Source organism: Podarcis tiliguerta, assembly GCF_965153285.1.
Source record: "Podarcis tiliguerta genome assembly, chromosome: 12".
Taxonomy (NCBI): domain Eukaryota; kingdom Metazoa; phylum Chordata; class Lepidosauria; order Squamata; family Lacertidae; genus Podarcis; species Podarcis tiliguerta.
This window is the reverse complement of record NC_139545.1, coordinates 43851486-43860952: the sequence shown is the minus strand read 5'-3', so window position 1 is coordinate 43860952 and position 9467 is coordinate 43851486.

The following is a 9467-nucleotide window of genomic DNA, read 5'->3' as shown; positions in this document are numbered from 1 at the left end:
TGGTGCCCTCCAGACATTTTGGACTGGAAGTCCCATCAGCCCCAGCCAGCTGGGAATTGTAGTCTAAACTGTCTGGTGAGCACGCAAGTTAGTCAAGTCTGGTTTATCGGATTTAGTTTGGAAGAGCTTACATTGTGCAGATTGTCAGAAAGCTTAGTTTTGAAACAGAACTGTCCTTTTGGGGGGGGGGGGGGATTTTGTAGGCAAATGCTGGGGCAACCCTTCCCCAGGATCTGAAATGAGAGTTTTAGGCAGTGCTTCCCCCCCCTTAAAAAACATGTTTAGGTGTACTCTCGTTTTCCTACTCATATTGAAATTCTGCCCCTCAATGAGGCCAAACTTAGATTCACAGAATGTTTAGGGGTATGTGTCCTCTCAGAAAAAAAATCTGGTTTTAGGTCTCAAGGCTGCCTCTCTCTCTCTGCTCTGTAAGCTCTTGTGACAGCATCCTTTCTTTTTTTTAAAAAAATGTGTTTTTTCAGTGGTGATATATACAGCACTTTTTGAAAGTAAGGAGCATGTGTGTCTGTGTTTTAAAAAATGTGGACACAGTTTCAGAATATTGTTGGAGAGGACTAAAGCAATGCTTCACTTTTTTTTTTTAAAGGTGTCAGGCACCAATCCAGTGGGGAAGCCAGTCACCATCTGTGTCTTCTGCTTCCTTCTACATGTGAGGAGACCAGCATCATGGTGAGGAGAAGCCAGGCTTTGCTTCTTTGTGCAAATTCTTTTGCATAGGCAGCTAATTAAAGATTGCACACTCAAAAGAAGGGAGTTCTTCACACCTCAACACAACAAGACGTAATTAAATACTTAGAAGGCTGGGCGAGTTCATAGAGGGCAAGGTTTTCAATGACTACAAACCACCATGGCTACGCGGAGGCAATCTGCATCTGCCTAGCAGTTTCTGTGAATCACGAACAGGGAGAGCGCTGCTAGGCTGAGGTCCTGCTTGCAGGCTTCCCATAGTTATCTGTCTGGCCACCGTGAGAACAGGATTCTGGACCAGATGAGGCCTTTGTCCTGATCCAGCATGGATCTTCTTAAGTTCTTATAATTTGTCAACACCGAAAGATGTGCTGATGGCTTCTAACTTGGATGGCTTTGAAAGCAGGGTTAGACAAATGTATTGTTTATTATTATCTGTGACATTCATAGCCTGCTTTTCTTCCAGTGAGCTCAACATGGCAAAGATCGTTCTACTTTTCCCCCTTCCCTTTTATCCTCACAACAACCCTGTGAGGTAGGTTTGTCTGAGAGGCTGCGAGTTTCATAACCTAGGAGCTGAGTCACCAATTAATTGAGTTTCATGGCCAAGTGGGGATTTGAACCCTGGTCTCCCAGGTCCTAAACTGATACTCTAACCACTGCGCCAAACTGGCTCTCTCTCTCTCTCAATTCATGGAGGTTATATCTATCAATGACTACAAGCCATGGTAGCTAAATGAATCCTCCAGATTCATCATGAGTCTGCCCCTGAATACCCATTTGATATACCACCTTCATGACCTGACTGTGGAGGGAAAGATGCTGTGCTAGACGGGTCTTTAGTCTGGTCCAGAAAGTTTATTCTTGTGTTTTTGTGGCTAATAATGAGGAATTGAGCTTGGTTAAAGAGGGAGGGATAGGGCTAAATGAGAACCAGTAACTGCAAGAGGTTCCCGGGCCTTTTCTGCTAACTCCACGCTGACTGCTTGGCAGGGAAATGAAAGGAAAACCCCAAGTAATCCTGCTCTCCCTTCTCACCAGCTCTTGCTTCATGCTGGATAAAATTCCAAGGCATCAGCTGTTTCTCAAAAGGCAAACACAGCGGCTGCACTTTCCTCTCCCTCTAATTGTCATACATGAGCCCTACACTGAAGAAATCAAATAATCCACACTCAGTGGTGTGTCGTAATGCTGCAATTTCATCAAGGGAGCATCACAGTGTAGTGTTAAAGGTGGAAATCCTTCGGATTTGGTGTCCCTGTGCTGAACAATGAACTGAAACAAAAATGTGTACTGGGTCAACATGCTGCTCCCAAAGCACTTTTGGGTGGTCCATGAATTCCTACAACTTTGTGGCCTCCAAAGAAGAAATCCTAAATGCTAGCCACCACAGAGAGCCCCTGGGTGAACTTTCATGTTCCAGATTTGAACCCAGGAAATGTAAATACCATCCAAGACATTTGGGATTACTTTGCTTTGAGTTCTACTTCCGAAAACATAAGTAATTTTGACCTGCCTTCAAGGTTTCCTGAGAGAATCAACAAGCAACAGCCATGCAGCTCATTAAAAGTGTTGAGATATAAACCCTAAATGGATTTGGACCAGAATACTTGAAGGACAGCCTTCTTCTATTTGACCTGCCCGCCCAGTCTCTTCATCAAATGAGTCTTTGATTCATGCCTAGTTGCCATCTGATAGGCTGGGATGTGAGGACAGGCTCCTCTGCAGTAGCACCCAAGCTGTGAAATTCTATCCCCCGAGAAGCCCAATTGGTTGCCTCGTAATAGGCATTTAGAGAGGACGTGAAAACCATTTTGTTCCACAGTATCTTCAGTTATCCTCCTTCCAGTGTGAATTTTTGTTTAATACTGGTTTCACTTAGGCCTACAGATGTTCACATTAATTATATAAGTTTACACCTGATTATTTATTGGGCCAAGCCACACCCACCATGACTTACAATCCAGTGATGGTTATGCATGTCATTAAGTGGAAAAGAACCAAGCAACAAACACGTATGCGTGATCCAGAGCTTCATGTCCCGTAGGTGTCAACGGAGCCCACTGAAAAGTATTGTGTTTGAGGGGACGTGGAGGTTCTAAATGCAATGTCGGGTCTGAGATCGCTTGTTCACCCATGGCAGTCATCACTTGATGGCGCACCCATCAAGTGATAAATATTCCTGTGTGAACCAAGGATTGAATTGCAGGGACTTGCCAGATGTTGGCTGGATTGTCCCCCTAGAAAGCTTGTCCAGGGTCTCAGGCTGTAGCTTTGCCCATCACCTGTTTCCACATTCTTTTAATTGGAGATGTGAAAAACGCAAAGTGTGTGCCCTCCTGCCACTGATCTGTGGTTTCTCCCGGTCCCTTGTCTGATGACCCCCCAGCCACCCCACGTTAGGAGAAACTATCTTAGCATTTATCTCTTATGCAATTAACCAGCGAGACACAAGGCACAGCTGGCCCTTTAATGGTATTCCACATTTGCCATGCCATACTAGTGCCACACCAAAGGTTTATCAGCGTTTCCCAAACTTGGGTCTCCAGCTGTTTTTGAAATACAATTCCCAACATCCACTGGTCCTGCTAGCTCGGGATGATGGGAGTTGTAGTCCAAAAACAGCTTGAAACCCAAGTTTGGGAAACCCTGGTTTACATGGACATTTTATGAAGAAACTCAACTCCTCCTCCTCCTCCTCCTCCTCCTCCTCCTCCTCCTCCTCCTCTTCTTCTTCTTCTTCTTCTTCTTCTTCTTCTTCTTCTTCCTTGTGCATGTCAGCACCACTGCGGTTGTCAGCTCTGGCAAATGGCGGGGCTGTTTTGCATCTCTGGATTAAAGTCACTGATTACACAGCTTAGGTCAAGAAAGCCATCTCTACAGGGAGTATTTGGGTTTCTGTCATTAAGAAGTTGTAAATAGGCAGCCTGCTTTATAAGCAGCTGCGGAGACCCCTACCTGAAATCAATGGCTGTGTGGAATCCTCCGTGTACTCTTCCATTATTTCTGGAAGGGGATGGAAAAATACTGTCACTTGTTTCACTCGCCCCACGCTGAAGCAAAACAAATGTTGCTCGTAAACTTGCATAGGTAGTTTTCCAGGCTGTTTAAATGCAAAGACCTTGTACTTGCTCCAGACCCCTTCTAGCCTGCAGCACTATTTCACAGGCAGGCGGGGGTAGGAACAGGACTAATGCTGCTTTCAAAAGATACATTTATTTGCTCATGAACTTCCACTCCCTGCCACATACCTTGAACGTTTTGCTACGGTCAGAGTATTCATTACATATAACCAGGTTTCTCTTCCCCTCTCTGTTACCTCCATTACCATCCGTGTATCTGGGAATACAATTGTGTCTCAAATTTCATCAGGTATTAAATAAAAGTCAGAAATGCATGCCTTTCCCAAAAGGTTGCACGTCATTTGCACATTGACTTTTTATGGGTCTGCCTCTTGGGGAACATCTTGCGGCATAATTGTCATCTCTGATACTCTAGGACCACTAGGCACAAAGTCACAGGCTTTATCGTTACCAAATTATGCTGCAAGAAACTGTGTAGAAAGCCGCAGACATCATCATTACTGAAGCAAGAAGCAGGCTAGCCACAGAGAATGAAAGGGCTGGTCCAACCCAAAAGGTGAGGGGTAGCCAATGTGGTGACTTCCAGATGTCATTGGACTACAACTCCCATCCTCACTGGTCATCTGGCTGATGCTGGTGGAAGTTACAGACCAATAACATTTAGAGGGCATCATCATTTACTAAATTCCTATACTGCTCTTCATCCGAAGATCAAATGGAATTTTACAGGGCCTGTGCAATAAGTGATACAGGAAGCAGCCTGTGGCATCAGAAGTCAAGAAGCACAAAGAAAAGTTCACCAGGTTGGGGGGAGATGCTACCTTAGCTTCCTGGCAGGTGGGCTACTGTTACTTATTGGGATGGAGAGTGCTGACGCAATGGGGAGGTCAAAAAGGTAAAGGTACCCCTGCCCGTACGGGCCAGTCTTGACAGACTCTAGGGTTGTGCGCCCATCTCACTCAAGAGGCCGGGGGCCAGTGCTGTCCGGAGACACTTCCGGGTCACGTGGCCAGCGTGACATCGCTGCTCTGGCGAGCCAGAGCCGCACACGGAAACGAATGGGGAGGTCAGCACAATGCAAATGTACTGGCAGAGGCAATTGGACTCTCCTGCCAATGTGTTTGCACCAACCTCATCTTTCCACTTCTGCTTCCTGGTAAGCAACACAGTCCTGCCTGTCTGGAAGCTAGTGTAGGAGCTCAGCGCTACCCACAAACCCACTTTTCAACGCCAGGTTACTCTGGAAGAACTTGGAAAAGGGGAGTTCCCACACTTATGACTCTTGGGGCAGCAGGATCCAAGGGAAGGGAAGAGATGTGTCTCACCAACAGCAACTTCCCAGCTCCAACTCCCTTCTGTTGGGCCATTTTAAATTATTTGTTTATAATATTTCTATCCTAACTTTCAATTTATATATCACAAGGCAGCTTGCAGAATTCAGGGGGTAGGGGACACAGAATGCATTAAAACAACAACAAATAACTATTTATGGCTCAGGAAAAGTGGACTGAGCCACTTTGGATGCAACAGCAAACTAGAGTTTGGCATTGTACAAGCAATGAGACACCTGCCTTCCCACCCCCGTGCTCTGATTTTCTCCGCAAAATACTCTTCCATAACAGACTAACTCATTGCATAAGTGAGTCCATACGTTTCGCAAAGGCATAATTTGTCTGCAAGTCAGAAATCGGAAGCCACAGTCAGAACATGGTTTCTGCTGGGGTTTGCTCACAAACTGTGGGTTGCACAAACCACCGTTTTGCCTGGTTCAGGTGTAATGCCAAAATGTGGCTTGTCAAGGAATTCAGGAACTATGAGAGAGACAGAGATAAGTATTCGGGAGTAGTATGCAAGCCTGGGGGTTCACTCATGGAACCCCCAACTGTGGTTTGGCTCTCCACCCAAACCCGCTCAATACAGTGCTACCTCTGGATACGAACGCTTCTGGTTGTGCACGCTTCAGGTTACGAAAGTAGTTGCTCCCGGTTGCGGACTTTGCCCCAGGATGCGAGCGGGAGATACCATTAGCGAAAGCACGCCTCAGGATAAGAACAGTTTCAGCTTAAGAACGGACCTCTGGAACAAATGAAGTTCGTAACCAGAGGTACCACTGTATAGCATGAGCTGACCTCGATTACATTTACAGTATCTCCCTCTCCCTCTTTCTTAATCATATGAGCCAAGAGTGAAACTGCAATGTAAGACCTTTGGCACTCAAACCGTCTGACTTTAGTTCAGGGAACGGTGAGTACTTAGTTATAGGGAGTGGGAAGATGATGTCACGGCAAAGATATTGCTTTTGCTTCTGAAAGGAGTCAATTTGTTTCAAAGTTATCCAGCGTATTTTCAAGCTTGGAAAAGGAGGTGGAGGGGGGAGGATTGGGGGGGGTGAAGGGGAAACTCCTTCTCCACAGCTTGTGGAACAGAGACAGTTTCGCTCTCATTCTCCTTGCCCCCCTCCACAATTTTCCTCCTTCTCTTATTTGCACTGCCACAATCTAGGACTTTTGTACTAATTAAAATGCAAACAAAAGGCATTCATCTGTTCCTAGTAGGCAAGGGTGCATGAAACACAACAGCACTCAGAAGAGTGGGTAGAAACATATTAAGCATACTTGGGAGCATTAAATTGAAGCCAGAAAGCACGGGGGAGAGTTGACAAGCAAATGGGAAGATGCATTTAGGAGGAGGGTGCTTTTGAGGACAATTTATCCACTTCAAAACATACAGGCTTCCACCTAGGAATAAGATACATTCCAGATTATTAGTATTAGTATTAGAATTAGTATTAGTATTAGTATTTCTCTTCCTTTTATTTTTCACAGGGTGATTCATGCTTTATATTTTGAATTCCAGCAGAGTAACTAAGGTGAAGCAATGAGAGGGAACCAGCCTTGAATGCAACCTGGACAGGGTTGCAAAACGAGGCCTCAACATTCATGCCATATTTGGGCAGCTGTTCGTGTTCAGTGTCGTAATGTTTTCTTTTCCGCACAGAATGAAGGATTCGGCATGTTTTCAAGATGGCAAGCGATAAGGGTATTTGCTCGCTCGGAGGCTCAGTAAGGGTGGCAGGCCAGACAGAGGAGCACCCTTCATGGTTCTCATTGGCCCCCCTGTGCCTGCAGCCTAGCACAGTAAAGCACATTCAGTCATTAAATGTTTCTGGGGCTGAAGGAGGAAATTTGAGGCAAGGCAGCAGCAGCCAGCAGGAAGGAATTGTGTGCTCGGATTGGCTAGTTTTCATACACGATGAGCTCATGGTCAAAGATGGTTCAGACAGACAGATCTCATAACAGAGAATGGATTACGCCAACCGTCACTTTGTAACCGCAACCAATGCCTGGGGACTCTCCCTATATAATCTCATTTGACTGCATGTATGTACGTCATACACCGAAAGAGTCTAGTTGGGAGAGTTGCCAGATGACAGCAGACATCCTGCAATAAAACCTCATACAGCAATGCCCATTAGTTTTGTAAAGTTTCACCTTGGTCTATTCACCTTGGGAATATCCATAAATGGGTGGCTTATTATTCTTACTTTGCAATGTGCCAGACTGAAATTCTTTCAACCAACTTGTGCACATGAAGTGGCCTCTTAAAAATGATACAGTGGTACCTCAGGTTACATATGCTTCAGGTTACATACGCTTCAGGTTACCGACTCCGCTAACCCAAAAATAGTACCTCGGGTTAAGAACTTTGCCTCAGGATGAGAACAAAAATCGTGCGGCGGCAGCGGGAGGCCCCATTAGCTAAAGTGGTGCTTCAGGTTAAGAACCGTTTCAGGTTAAGAACAGACCTCCGGAACAAATTAAGAACTTAACCTGAGGTACCACTGTACCCTTATTCTCCCCCCTCCCCATGTTTCTCTCTAGGACTTTTGTATCTGTAAGAGCTAAATTAAGGGATGTTCAATGTCACTCTTGCCAACTCTCCTCTTCTTCTTCACAGGCAGCAATCCAGAGTGGAAGAGAATCAGGGAGACAGGACCCTTCCTGTTTCTTGGCTCAAATTACACCAGCATGGTGTAGTGCAGGGGTCAGCAAACTTTTTCAGCAGGGGGCCGGTCCACTATCCCTCAGACCTTGTGGGAGGCCTGACTATATTTTGAAAAATATATATGAATGAATTCCTATGCCCCACAAATAACCCAGAGATGCATTTTAAATAAAAGGACACATTCTACTCATGTAAAAACACGCTGATTCCCAGACCATCTGCGGGCCAGATTTAGAAGGTGATTGGGCCGGATCTAGTCCTGGGCCTTTGTTTGCCTACCCATGGTATAGTGGTTAGGGCGTTAGACTGCGACCTGGAAGATCAGGGTTCAAATCCCCAGCTCAGCCACATAGCTCCCCGGTTGACCTTGGGTTCAGCCTCTCAGACCAACCTACCTCACTGGGTTGTTGTGAAGAAAGCAGAGAGAGGCAGACAGCTCTTCCACCTTGAGCTCTTCAGAGTGCAAGTTTTATTATTATTATTATTATTATTATTAATAATAATAATAATAATAATATGGGCCCCGCCTGCTAGCCTGCTCCCTAAAATATCACTGCTTTGCTCATTTCTGTATATAGGGTGCCTACATTCTGCATGTGCAAATGGCTTTAGATACCTATTAGGTCCATAAATTACCATATAGCATATACAGTGGTACCTCAGGTTACATATGCTTCAGGTTACATACGCTTCAGGTTACAGACTCCACTAACCCAGAAATAGTGCTTCAGGTTAAGAACTTTGCTTCAGGATGAGAACAGAAATTGTGCTCTGGCGGCAGCAGGAGGCTCCATTAGCTAAAGTGGTGCTTCAGGTTAAGAACAGTTTCAGGTTAAAAACAGAGCTCCGGAACGAATTAAGTACTTAACCCGAGGTACCACTGTATTCAGGACAAAAGACAGTGACAATTTGTTGTTGGCAAAGGACAGCTGGACATATAAAGGGCCCCATTACCTTCAATAGCTTAGGGCCTCATCAAAGCTAAATCCGGCCCTGGGTATATAAGTACATGGAAATTGTCACAGTGTGGTTCTAGACAGGCCCATAGTCTGACTCAGTGTATTCTTTGAAGTGGCAGACACAGCCATGCAGCCTGTGGGGATGGGCCACCTGGACTCATGAATGCCTGGGGTCCCCCGAGCACGAAGTAGCCAGAGAAGTGTGCAAGGCCAGTCGATTTGCAACGTGCAACTTTTGTCTTTCTGCCGCTTTTCTTTCTAACTTTTTTTCGCATCTTATTTTTCTTACAGAAGTCACTCCGAATGCAGATGGCCGAGTCTTGTGATTTCCCCGTCTGTGTCTCATGATTTTGATGGTTTATCTTGCAGCTCAAAAAAAATAAATCACAAGATGCGTGATAGCATCATGAGAAATCTGGAGCCGTTCCCCTGCAAACACACATACTGTTATAACCGAGTGTCCTAATCATACCGAACCATTACAAGTAAGTTTGAGTGTTGCATTCCCTGTACAGACAATTGTGCAAATTGTGCATTAGCGGAAGGAAGCAGTTGCAATATTGAGTGTAAGATTAAAAGCACGGCTCCATTCCCGATTTAATTTGGGAATTGCCCTACGTATGAGTAATGTGTGAACTGGAATTAGGAAACAAGGAAGCAAACTGCAACTATATGCAATGAGGAAGAAAATCCTAGAGTTGAATGCATTCAA